At 31.8% G+C, this 14,733-nt stretch overlaps 1 protein-coding gene across 1 annotated transcript in view; it reads right to left on the minus strand.

Moving 5' to 3' along the window:
* Positions 1-14,733, minus strand: part of LOC126777318 (fizzy-related protein homolog) — a 47,831-nt gene that overhangs the window by 27,576 nt on the left and 5,522 nt on the right. The window lies entirely within an intron of this gene.

The raw sequence follows: 14,733 nt of genomic DNA on the forward strand, positions 1-14,733 counted from the left end.
ACAATACTAAAATTTTAGATAAACTTAATAACATAAAAACAGATCTAGGTAAAGAAGTAATAACAATGTAGCGAAAAAAGAATCTCCATTATATTTTAATAGAAACACAGATTGGGTAAAAAGAAATGAAAAAATAATGGAAGAAATAAACTAAATTTAACTGCTAGATTATGTAAGTAAGTCTCTCGCAGATCTCGTTATAATGATTGCGCTCAGTCTTAGTAGCTTGAAGGGACCACGCTGTGTCGTACTGGCCGAGACCACTTATCTTCTATTAGATATTCATATACCCACACTGGCAATATAAATAAGTTGGTCGTGTAGTTTCACGAAGTATTAAATGTTAATAGACTACAATCATGCCTCTTGGAATTTTCAATTAAAATTTTCACATACAATCCTTATATTTCTATCCTCGAGTTTCTTATACTAAACTAATTTATACACTATGTCATTAAATATTCCACACACAATTATGTTACATTTATGATGCGAATACTAAAAAGGCAATGAAATTTTCCATTTCATCTGAAATATCTATAATTTACTTTTAATTGGTATCCGCTAAAAACCGATCACATAAAGGAAATATGAATAGCAATAGATACTATTTCTATATCAGGTTCATTGCTCTATACCGGACGTTGAAACTTCGGAAATGCGAACCGAAATTGCATTTCAATTTAAAGCGTCCGAGCACCAGACATCAGTCAAAAGCTAAACTAATATAAAAACACAATCACACAATTTCCTTCCTGAGCAGCGCCCATACAAGGTGCGTCGACGATACACTTTGTACGTATTTGGTGGGGTACGTGACAAACCAACAGTCAATTAATTCAGACCATCGCCAAATTCGTCGACATCCTATCGGATGCGAATGTACGCTGAATGGTGATGGTTATAAAGGCTACTTTCCTTGCTTTATTTGAGACTCTAATTGTCTAATTCTAACCGCCTTTTGCAAGGCCTCCACCTACAATGCTGCCCACATCCAATTTATCGCGAATTGGTCTAAATTTCGATACCTACTAATCTTTAACCACGTTTTAATAATTTAAAACAAATGAATACAATCAGATAAACCTAGAAACATACATAAAACAGTTGTAGAATTAGTAACTAATTGATTATAATTTAACAAAGCATAGAATATGAATATGAATAAAGATTTGCAAGAAATAAAAGTTGTTTTAAGTTTATGCAAATTACGACACTTCAACTTAAGACTGTTTAACATTTCCCGGAAATAAATTTTGTCATCAAGAATCATTCAAACCGTTCGGAGGTAGATATCAACAAACACCTGACGACAAAAGGGTTTGCGAGGTATTTGATAAGAAGAAGCTACTAAAACACTCGTAATGGTTATCACTATCTATAGACACCACAAGAAAGTGTGTCATGCACTTCGGTTATCGTAACATTCTTGTAAAAGGTGGAAAAAAAGTTAAAACGAATGATAAAATACAAAGATTTAATGAGACAGTTAAAAATCAAACGAGAAACGACACAATTGTACCTTGTTCGGAATTAGTTATTAAACACGCAGTGCATGGGCGAGGTAAATAATGGAGTTAGGTGCGTTTGGTTTAAAAACATTGACCATATTCCTTTGAAACATGAAGCCAATCTAACAAAACAACAAGTAAAATAAAAAAGGTATTTTTAAATAATTATATAACGTAATAATTTCAGATATTAATAATATTGATAGCAAATAAATTATACAAGTACTATAAATAATTACTTTCTTTTCAAGGGCTCTTTGAACTTTGTTTAATATAAACAAGATAACTAATTGGTTCATTCGCCCCGCTCCTGGATGCTGGCGGATGCAAATGGACGAATGTTTACTTTAAGTGGCTTCGAGATTAGGGATGTCTGTCACAACTCAAAGGAAAAGCACTAATTAAAAATACAAACAAAAAGAACTTCTTCGAGAACTGCACGCAATTTCCTCAAGAACTGCCAACATTTCTTTGAAAAATTACTCTCCATTTCGATTCTGTTTACGGGCCAACGGATTTACAGGTTATATTTAGATGAAATGAAAATTAACGTCAGTCTTATAGACGATAAAGCAATCACAATCTTTCACAATGAGGAAATGAAAGTATATAGTTAATGGTATAATATCCAACGTTTTACAAATGTCATTGTAAGCCAACAACCGAGCCATTAGGTACTCGATTACATGACCCACATTCTAAATTGCAGTACGCCTTTACAATTTCATAGTAGGTATGCACTAGCGTTCAATGAAGGACTTGCACATAGCAACGCGTGATGTTTCTAGAAACGTCAGACCTAAATAAAATTCAGGTTAGGTAATAGAGATCTTATTATAAATTTTAATTATGTAAAATAGATAAAATATTCAAGTCTTATTCCAGTATTTTTTGCCAATACACCTAATCTTTCGCTCGGCGGTTTATCGATATTGCTTTTTACTCCAATGTTGTTTTTAAGTACTTGTTATCTAGAAATTCTAGTACAAGCTTATACTTTCCACAATATTTTATCGGTTACGTCTTTCAGGTTCCGCATGTGCTTGCTTGTGTGCGATTTATGGCTATCTTTATACCTCATTAAAACGAGCAATTTCGCTATATATTTACTAGCCTGAATCGTGTAGTTTTTATTTATATATAAAAAAAATTGTTCGAGTAGTTGCTTTTAATAAATAATACGTTAATTATTATAATTATATATTTATTTATTAATTCAATTTTTATTCCTTTCTTTTAAATAATTCTACAAATTATCACTGAATTTCTTATTCAACAATTTTTTAAAGCAATTTTGAGATTGTAAAAATTACGCCAGAAAGGCTGGTAATCACTCTAAATCGTTATCACTCCTTTAAACGTAAGCCGCGATTTATTCTGCTTACTAAATATATTTACTTAAAAGGTTTACGAACCGATGAACAAACTTAGTCTTTTATCATTAACAGTATTAATTACTTTTCCAAAACTGTTTTCAACTACACGTTTGATATATGACCTTTAAGTATAAATTAAAACTTACGAACATACCTTGATAATTCTATAGAAAACGACATATTACAAATATAAATTTCAACACAGCCCTATACAGAGATTTGAAAAAGGAATGTATAGGTCCTGCCACGAAGCTAGGTTCCAGTAAAATATCTAGCTATAATGCCTAGCTCGAATGCTAGGTCAATAACGGTATTCAAAGCAACGAGCGCATTGCAAGCGGCTCGGTTAATGCATCTTGAATCATCGTGCATTCCCTCAAGGAAAGTTCCTTAACCTTAGTTATCAGACTATTAGGACCACTCAAACGAGGCCTGTCATTAAATATCGGCTACAGTAGTTCCGATTGTTTTTGAAATGCATCGCTTATCGTTTTCTTTTCACCTTATCGGGTGACCGGACCATACACGCACTATTGTCGACGACTTAAAACAATTGCATTTTAAGAATTGACTCACTTTATACTTAAGATTAAATAACTTGAAACTATCTTGCAATTGAATCGTATTAGAAAATGTAATAGTGATAGAGTACGCTTATAACTAAATAATATTATGAAATAAATATCTTGCGACTTGCATTAGTGATCATTTTGTAATTTTACTATCACTGCCGAGTAACGCATAGGAAAAAAAACCCATACAAAATATATTATTACGTATATAAAGTAGACATTTAAAAGGTCAATGACATTCAATCTTGAAGTATAAAAAACTACAACACACGATATGAAGTTGATATTCATAAAATAATTAACTAATGAAAAATATTTTATTAGCAAGTAAATCTATCATAGATTTGCATAAATTATTACCGAAATTTCGAATTAATTGTATCGAAGTGTAATTATAAAAAAATTCAATATGCATTTAAAAAGTATATTGTAATCAAAAGTACAATAAAACGACTACATATGGACTTTATTGAAAATTGTTTTAATGATGTTGGTGTTTAATCATGAACTGTCTACAAAGATTGAATTCAATGTACAATTGAGGTTCTCGATACGATCTGGACCGTATTAATTAAAGGAACCTGTAGAATGAAATTAATAAGACTATGAAAAAAGATTATAATTGAAATAAAAATGCCTTTAATGTAAGCGACGCATGAGTAAAGCTATACATAATATGGTAACAAAACAACTTAACCAACTTAAAATAATTGCATAAAAAGAACAATTTCTGAATTCCCTCATGATCTGCAAAGTATGAATAAACATTTGCGAGTGGCCGATGTGTATCACACGTTATCGCATGCAGTTTGCCGAATAAACAAGTCTCTTGCGGATCCAACTTGATGAACTACCTTTGAAATTTAAATTCCATACGACGAGTAAATTTACTGCGACAGAAATTAAACTCGGCTACTGAATAATAACAATACTTTATATACGTTATTTATAAAAAAAATACCGCTCATAGTTTCTATCGCAAATAAATTAAGTTCAGAGTGTATAAAACATAGTTTTTGCGATTTATTTTTGACTTATAAATTGAAATTATTATTAACATAAATAAACGAATACTCACCCATATCAGAAATTAAATTAGATCAGAATATACAAGGATGCTCTTAGAAGCACTTCTGAATCGTCATATTATAATAATAATTAAAAATTTAAAATTACCACCGATTTGGGATGTAGATTCTACCGAAAAGAACAGGAAAGTTAGTCTTATCCGACGATTATCTATAAAATATAAAGAAATATTAATTAAATACAATTGAATTATTTATCCCGTGTGAAAATCGACGAATGCTAACTACACGCTTTTAAATAAACTCATGGATTCAATACAATTGTTAATCTTTGGTTATTACGTTGTTTCACAAACATAAAAGGCTTCAATACATAACAAGCGTAGCTCGCGGAGTACTGGCGACGTGAAAAACGGAAAATATAGGGGGGACCTAAATAGAGTTCGTTCAACTTTCGCTATTGTCAGGCTTAGCTATTAAACCACCTCATTTTAAAGCGGAAACATTTGCTTTAGCTATGTTTAATTAAAACCAACACTATACCCGTAAAGTACAGTACAATTTATGAAAGTCAAATGAAAATACTGTTTCTTAAACATGAACATACATGACGACGAACTTCTAGAACTAAAAAAAAAAAAATTAGTAAATAAAAGAGAATCAATATACCACAGTAATAAAACACTGACAATCAACACACTAAGCTAATGTAAGCACATTCGAAATCAGCAAATGAATATATAATTCGTGCTGGTGTTGCAGATAGTGTTTGTATAAATGAATTCGTCGTCACGGTATTAGGCATTCAGTAAAATGTAATTTCGTGAGTGCAATGAACCAAAAACGTGGTTGATTACTTAAGACATAGTCGAGGTCGTGATCGATACACTGACTTTTTGCTTAGAAATGCTTTTTGTCCATTTTAAGGCAATAATAATAAAACACATCCTCCGTTTTTGCTATTGATTACCGAGACGATGACAACAATCATATATCTTGTATATTAATAACGAGTCCTGGCCGAGGCGTTTATAATCGTGACAGGAACAACTTTAGACTTGTCAAAGTTCAGCTGGTATTAGCAACGGATGATGATGTCAGAAAGGCAATACCTAAGTCGACATCTATTGATTACCAAACATTGTTTACACGCGGCCTAGATTCTACACGTTGACAACTGATTTATGCTCATACTCAGGTGTCAAAAGCGGAGACTAAAAAGGAAAAAAAACATCACCACCAATTACATATAAAGACGCAGTAAGATTATTGACATCTAGATCATCTATCATCCGGTTGTGTAACCAAGTACCACAAAGGCACTATTTGTGTCGTCAACCGAACGTATACACAACAAGCGACTCGCTTTTTGCTATCAAAAATACATTGAAGAAAAAATGTTACAGGAAAAAGAAATAGTCGAATCTCGAGTAGTCATAGATATTTATCTATAACATATACACATTATATAAACATTGATAACGAAACGGCTTCTGTTTAAGGAACTAGGAGACCTACTGATGTATGGATTCAGTAGTAATTCGATTATACGATGGCCTCGCATTGAGGCCAGTTCTGTTGACTACTTAAACACTGGTACATGGGTTTGTGTGTACTTATGTAATTACTAACAGTTAGGTGCTAAGTCTGTGATTATTGAGCATGTCACCGAGAGCCAACCTTTAGGCCCCATAAAGAAACCGCTCAGCCGTTTCTGAAATTTAACTTATCTGTTTATATTTACAGTAATTATATTCACTGTTAAATACGCTTCAGTGACCACAAGTCCATTCCTCTCGCCTTACCTAAAAATCACGCTTATTAACTTTAGAAAGTTAATTTTCTTGTTGTTCAATTTATTCAAATTACTATTTTATTAAAATTATCGTACTAAGTACACGATAATATTTAATTTATTATGTAGTAATAATTTATACATAACATATAGGTTCCTGAATTACGAAGCAAAAAAATGCTTTTGACCATCGAGTAATACGTAATTATTTTATATATAATACGATTCCTTGAATCGCTTAATATCTCGATCGAATGATTATATTCATCTTAAAAAGCGTTCGGACTATTAAATAATGAATATTAAAAAAAAAACTAGCAACGCATTCCAAACTAGGCACAGACGAAATGATAGCTAATGGTATTTAAATATATAACTTGAATTTCAATAGACTGGCGATGACATGATAAAACAAATGAATCATATAAATACATATAAACTTGTATTATTATTGTGAGCGAATCAGCTGATCTTAGTCGAGAGTCAAGGTGAAGGCTGGTCAACCGAAAAAGCCTGTCTTAACATGTAAGACCACGTCGTGTAAAAAAAGAGAACTTCCAAAAAGGCACTAGTGACATCACGAACCAGCTGATTGATGCATTTATATATCTGTTTCGAATTATCTTCACGTTAAGTGATCAGATCACTTAATGTCGTAATATGAAATATATTTTATTTTTAAACTTTCTACTTAAATATCGATACGGTAATTAATCCTTCCTTTTTAATAACTCATTTTCTTTTCTGCTTAATTACTTATAAGCGTCGTCCAGCGGGTCTTTAGTTAAACACTTACTTCCGTCTCTTTCTGTCATCATTGCATTGTCATTATAAAAAAAAAGACACGACATTGTATAACTAATGATCAATTAGAATCTTGTATCGTATAAATTTCAGTGTACAAGTCTAAACGACAGTCATTGCACAACATTGTTGTAAAATTATCGAACTCAACACGTGGTTATTAAAATAAAGAAACATGTTGACTCAGCTGATCAGTGCGTTGAACTTCTTTGAACAGGTAAAAAAACCATTTCGTTTTACACTGAAAATTCCACAATGCTTATTAAAATGCACGAACCCAATCACTGAATCACACGGTCAGCTGATTGCTCTTGATACTAGAATGCGGGGCATAAATTTTGTTTTTTAGTTTATACCTTTTATGTAATATCCTTTAAACACCCACGGTTTCAACACGCTCATTTAAGAAGGTGATCGAATAAATATAATCACAGCTGCTCACTTAGAAAAATGACCGTAATCGTAAGTTATAAATAATATTTTTTAAACTTAAATCATAGAAAGAACTTCAGTTGATACTGAGCTTTATTAATGATAATTTTTAGACACATCCGCTTAAGTCTTGATTATAATACATTATATTAAAAGTATCCTTTTAAGAATTTAGTCAAAAATGTTTATAATATAACAATAACCATATACAATGAATAGGTAAATAGTTACAGTACAGTACAGTAACAGCCTGTTAATGTCCCACTGCTGGGCTAAGGCCTCCTCTCCCTTTTGAGGCGAAGTCGAGATGGCCTAGTGGTTAGAACGCGTGAATCTTAACCGATGATCGTGGGTTCAAACCCGGGCAAGCACCACTGAATTTTCATGTCCTTAATTTGTGTTTAATAGTTACAGCCTTACTTATAAATTTTGCTTAGCGAACGATTAGTTAAACAATGCTGTGTCATATTCTTGCGAATTTCAAATCAATTATGACAAAAAACCGCTAAGAAACGTTTATACTCGTAAGTATGGCCGTTAATGTTTTCAAGTTATTTCCCGACCACTACAAGCACCTGGGCCTCACCAAGTATTTGACGGCCTAAGTGTTAAATAAACACTGGATAACATAGAATGACATCAGCCTCTCAGCTGATCGTAAGTTGAAGGCTGGTCATGACAAATCGTAGGTGTTTTAGATAGCCCTAACTGGCCTCAATGTACCACATTAGAGGTGTGACATAAACATTAAGTCATTATCATCAAATAAGTATACAATTAAGAAGGCAAAATTATGTAAAACTTACGGTCTTAATAATAAACCTTGTTAAGCGGTGTTTGGTTGAACGCCGATTACTCTTTCTAATCATCATTTTTTTGACATTCGAATGAAGAAGACAGTTTTATATAACCCCCAGGTAAATCAGTTAGATAATAAGATGTTTTATGTAAAAAAGACTTCGAATCATTATTAAATAAAGTGTTTTACTTATTTAAATATTATGGTTTTTTTATATAGAATAGGAAGGCGGACGAACATATGGGCCACCTGATGGTTAGTGGTGACCAATGCCCTTAGACATTGGCATTGTAAGAAATGTCAACCATAGCTTACATCACCAATGCGTAACGAACCTTGGGAACTAAGATGTTATGTCTTTTATTTATTATGTGCCTGTAATTACACTGGCTCACTCACCCTTCAGCTGTACTACCACTTTTACTGGATGTAGAGCTTTGTGCAAGCTCGTCTGGGTAGGTACCACTCACTCATCAGATATTCTACCGCAAAACAGCATTGCTTGGTATTGTTATGTTCCGGTTTGAAGGGTGAGTGAGCCAGTGTAATTACAGGCACATAATACATAAAAGACATAAGATCTTAGTTCCCAAGGTTTGTGGCGCATTGGTGATGTAAGCGATGGTTAACATTTCTTACAATGCCAATGTCTATGGGCGTTGGTGACCACTTATTGTCAGGTGGCCCATATGCTCGTCCGCCTCCCTATTCTATAAATAAAAATAATAAAATAAATAAATGGATGATAAAAAACGTGGAGTTAGTATTCGTTAATTTTCATACGGGATATATAAATTTAATTGTATTTAATTAAAATAGCGAAGTAATTTACTTGATTAAAAAGTGTAACCACTAATTTTCGTGCAGGTCTCAATAGAATCTAAATTACGAACCGACGGTTTTGACGAGCTTTTATTAAATTTGCAATGTTTGTTTGACAGTTTTATTAGGTCAAATCTTGAAAGCTAAATTTCCACAAGTGCCTCTTGTCTTACGTAGTTGAAATTTTACACGTCAATTCAAATGCATTTTTATGTTACGCATGACCTGATTGGCTAAACCCTGGAATGGTTTCAAACGAAGGAACAAATCGTTAAACGGTATGGACAGGGAATTTTGGTACATTCACTATTTAAAAAAAATGTTTTTTATTATATATTATTTTTTTATATATAATATAATAAAAAAACATATAATAAACTTCAACTGGGACTATTTAATAGATCTCGACGCGGTTTCAAACTGTAATTTAAAAGGATTAATATATTATATATTCCTTGTTCGAATATAAGTTATAGCTGAAACTTATCTAGAGGCTAATATGGTTAATTTGTCCAGTGGCTAGTTAATAACACTACAATTCCCTAGACCTGAATTCGATTCCGATTTGGGTCACATATTTTATTTAATCTTGCAAATGACGATACGAAATTTCTTTGCAAGAGCCTACATGAATTATATATTGTTATTTCAAAGATAGAATTCCGTGAAGATTATAGATAACTGAAGTAGGATTGATATGTTTTTTAAATATAAATATACTTTAAAGATATATACAATAACTAATACAGAGAATTATAAGCGGTATCGTGACGCAATTATACCATAAATACTGAAGTTTGTAGAGAATTATCTATACTAATATATTAATCGTTTTTTCTTACTGACGTATACCACCTACAGACTTTTGGAAGCTGATATTTGGAACAGAGGATTATTTTGTAACGTAAGCATCCGTTATATAACGATTTGTGGAAATTTAACTTAAGCTTTAAGGAGTTCAACTTAAGGTTGTTGGGTAAGTCAAGACGGGGAGCGGCTAGTTACAGATAAAAAGAAAACCTAAATTCATCAAAATTAACATCAATTTTAATTAAATTAAACTATTAGTTTCAGGTATATTACATAACTACGATAAAATGAACGCATAAGTAAATTATTCAAAATAAAATTAAAAAATATATATTTTATTTATACGTACAAAAATACACAACTTTATTGAAACATAAATAAAGTTTAAATTATTCAAAAAAGTAAAAATAAACTGATCAAACACAAGTATTTAAATAAAAAATTCGAACATATATTATAAATTATTCTAATTCTATCAATAAATTATTATACTTGCATCAAATATTATATTTATAATAAATAAGAACGTTTAGAAAATATATTTATATAGTATGTTCGATTTGTTTGCTTAGCCATTTTTCCAAGTAAAAAGCCACACCCCAGTGAATAGAACACATAAATTCAAAACGCCCATAGAGAGTTCAAACCCAGGCAAGCACTGAGTTTTCATTTATCGTATTTGTATTTATAATTATAATTTGAAGGATGTAGAGGAAAACATCGTGAGACAACCTGCATGTGTCAGAAATGAAATCTTCCACATTTATGTCACCAATCAAATTGGAATACTTGCTTAAGTCCTATGTATAAGAAGAAACTCTAAGTCGACTTAAAAATCGATAGTGTAGTTCAGAAAGTCACATGCGACATTGGCTACATCTATATATATATATATATATATATATATATATATATATATATATATATATATATATATATATATATATATATCATTTTTTTTCACACACAGCCATCTGATCCCAAATTAAACAGAGCTCGTACTATGGAAACCAGACAACTGATATACTATTTTTACAGGACAAACAGACATGTTCATGCACACAAATGACTGTCCTGGGTGGGAATCGAACCCACAACCTTCGGCGTGAAAGGCAAGTACCTACCAACCACGCCAACCGGCTCGTAATATAAAGGATAACTGACTCACTGACATATCAACGCTGGGCTTTTTAACAGTATGGCTAAGGTATGATTTTTTTTATATGCAACCACTAATTTAGTGATAAAGGGGATGAAAGTTTATTTGTCCTTAATTTTTAAAAAAAGAACTTTGAAAATTGTTATTTAGCAATTTGAAATAATGACCCGAACGAAGCCGCGGGTAAAGCGATAATTATACCATATTACATGGTATAACTATCGTTTTACCCGCGGGATAATATGGGCATCGTATGCCAGACTTCTATCCTACCAGAATATAATTTCAGGAATTCGGTAAAAATATATCCTCAATAGGTTTAGATAAAGATATCACACATCGGACAGTTTATAATAACGAAGGTGTTAATTCGTCAGTTTTATATGCATTCACCTACACGTAACACAAAGCACATGTCAACATTTGTACAGCTGCATGAATTATCTCATTTAACAAGTGCAATATTTATTTAAACAAAAATGACAAAAACAAATTTCGTCGGTAACGTTTGATTTATTTTCATCAAATCAAAGTTTTATATTAATATTTTCACATAAAACATCATCGAACGAGAGTAAAATAATAGAAATTTATAATTTTGAATTATATCATGTATTATATACGGAATAAGGGTCATTAGTTTTTATTATATTAATTATACTAAAAGGTCCTTTGCGTTTATTTAAACGATTTTTATGTTTTTCCGCTAAATCTTGTTAATATGATAGTTTATGACGTCATGCGAAAATATGGCTGACAGAGGCCGCCGCCATACTTATACAAAACTTCGTAATTCTTTCGTTACTCCTCTATAACTGATATGATAATTTATTTAAAACAACATTGCACAAGTTTGTATTTATGCAAATAGAATACTTAAAAAATATTAATATATAGAAATCGAAATATTACTCGCAATAATATCACAAAGTACGCACGCCTTATAATCGCCTGATAACGATGGCTTATCAAAAGTCAAGCAATTTGTTCTGAATGTTAGTGGGACGTGAACATTAAAAGGAATTATCGTATTCATAAACGACAGGTTCTAAAGCTATCTATAATTTTTGCTACATTTAAGAGGAGATAAGAAAATCAATGCTTTATAAATATACTTCGTATCGCAATTGCAGAGCGTCAATAAAGATTTGTCGAGGTCAGGAATTAAACACTGCGTAGGATACTTATAATATAAAAGACACAATAATAAAAATAAAGAGTGCGCAACACAATCGGTACAACACGAGAAGTCAAAAACGTTGCTTTTAAAATTTAAACCAAAAAAAATTAACACAAATTGAATGTAAACATGGTAGCTATAAGCGTATTGCTGTTCATAACAGAAGCCATAAAAGTACAAATATTAGATACCCGATTCACTGGACTACGAAATAAAAGCGAACAAAAAGCGCTCTCTCTTTCCACGCTTGGCGCAACTAGAGATTCCACGACTACCTTCAAATCGGGTTCAGTCACCTCTTGATTCTCCCGGAATGGAGCTTGCAACTTGCTAGCTTTAAATATAAAATACTGCAAGGCTTTCGATGGTTAATTATATTCAAACGCATTAGTAAATAGATCAACTGTATACATTATTAATTTGCGTTCATATATCTACATTAATAGAATGCCACATGATTAAACATTAAAAGCTAAACATTGTAAACACTAAAGTTAAACATGATCATACAATGTACAAATCTCACAGCTTTTTTTAAACGTATGAATACACTCTAATAACAGAAAAAAACGTTTGCTTACTCCATAAGCACCATATTATGGAGAAAGCGGCCGACGCTATTCCATACTGCCACACTTAATTCTCAAAGAGTTATGAAAGTCATTGGAGTCCGTATTAACTGAAGTTTTTAATTCATTTTTATCGTATACTTCTTAACTATGATATGAAATATTTCAATTATACGGAACTAATATTATGTTACACCAATTTCGAAGGCAATTACGTATGTAGGGGCCATATTGTAAACGAAAGACAATTGACACATGTCACTTGACCTTCGGGCCCCGTGATTGGCGTAGTGACCCTTAATTACCATATTAATAGGGGATGCGTTAACGACGTCCGTTCGGACTAGGAGGTCGATACATCGCCTAAATTTTCATTTAACAGTTTATATATTCACTAGCACAACCCGACAGTCGTGGAGCTGTAAAATATATAAAAAAAATATTTTAAATATATGTATATATTTTATTCAATTTTAAATTAATCGTAAAAGAAAGGGAGATTGTAACTTGCCAAATTGGCTCTATGACATAAGGTCATTATAGAAATCTAATGTAGTTTCGGAGATTTCGTCTTACATACAAACTTACAGTTTTATAATAATTACCTATATGGTTTCTTTTTGTCAAAACTGTACCATAACTATACAAATGTAATAAAGATAATTAAAATGTATGCTTTGTTAGCTTACATCCTACTTTAGTACAATTAACCAAAGAGAACAATTTCAAAACCTGTGAACAAAAACGTATATAAATGGAATGGATTATGAAACCAAAGCCCTCACATTTATTACTATGTACTCGTAAATAAATATATTAAATAAATGTAATTAATAATAATGATTAAATGGATTATTTTAATACAATACATAGCTTTCATTAGTTATTATAAAGATTGGCTTCTTCTTTTTTTGTTTAGTATCATAAGTGACACTTATTGTAACAAAAATCTGGAAAGGAAGTGACTTCCAAAAAACAGCGAAAAGCTAGTTTGGAATTAAGGGCTTGTATATGAATTGTACCAAAACTTGTGTATAATATAAATAAATAAATAAATTAATATATCAGAGAAACCTTTGCGGAACAAGGCAGAGGGGGGCGCCGACTAACAAGTCGGGTTGCCTTATTAAAGATAGCCGTCTCGGTTGAGATCCAGCGAGCTAGACTCTGTTGTACCTAGGGCGTCGCCCTTTCGCCACGTTCTACGGTCCATGGGTTTTGTACTTATGTACATAGTTTAAGCACGACGATAGAATAGATTTGATTTTTTTTATTTGGTTTATACAATGCTTTGAGAATACAGACCAAGTCATTTTATAAGCATAAGGCATGACATATAATATAAAGTCGCAACGACACAAAGAAATGGACTATTAAGATTAAAAAACACTGGATATATTTACGAGTAAGCGTATTTGAAAAAAATGGCGTTACATATTAATTGAGACAGGTTACAGTTCAACATCGAGCTATGACCTCTTAGTAACGTTAAACGCGGGTAAAGCCGCGTGGTGAAACTACTTCATATTATAAACTAAGACTACTAGTATGCTTGTATGATTAATCGCACTTATAAAAAAAACTACCAATTTTAAAAAAAAAACGTTAGATAGTTCTTAAGGTTTATAGGCTGTATCATTTCACGCCATGATCCTAAAGAGCGAAGCAGAAAGCACAAACATTAACCAACCAATTGTAAATTGTATGAAACTGGCGGGTATTATCTGTAATTGAATGCGGATAAAACCGCGGGGCATAGCAAGCCGCTATAGGTATACCAATTACTTGCATGTGTATGTATTAAACAATAATTCGATTTAAATTTCAAATAAAATGAATCGAAAAGAATGTTTTCGAAATTTGAAAATAAAAAATG

The sequence above is a fragment of the Nymphalis io genome, chromosome 2 (genome assembly GCF_905147045.1).
Source record: "Nymphalis io chromosome 2, ilAglIoxx1.1, whole genome shotgun sequence".
Lineage (NCBI taxonomy): Eukaryota > Metazoa > Arthropoda > Insecta > Lepidoptera > Nymphalidae > Nymphalis > Nymphalis io.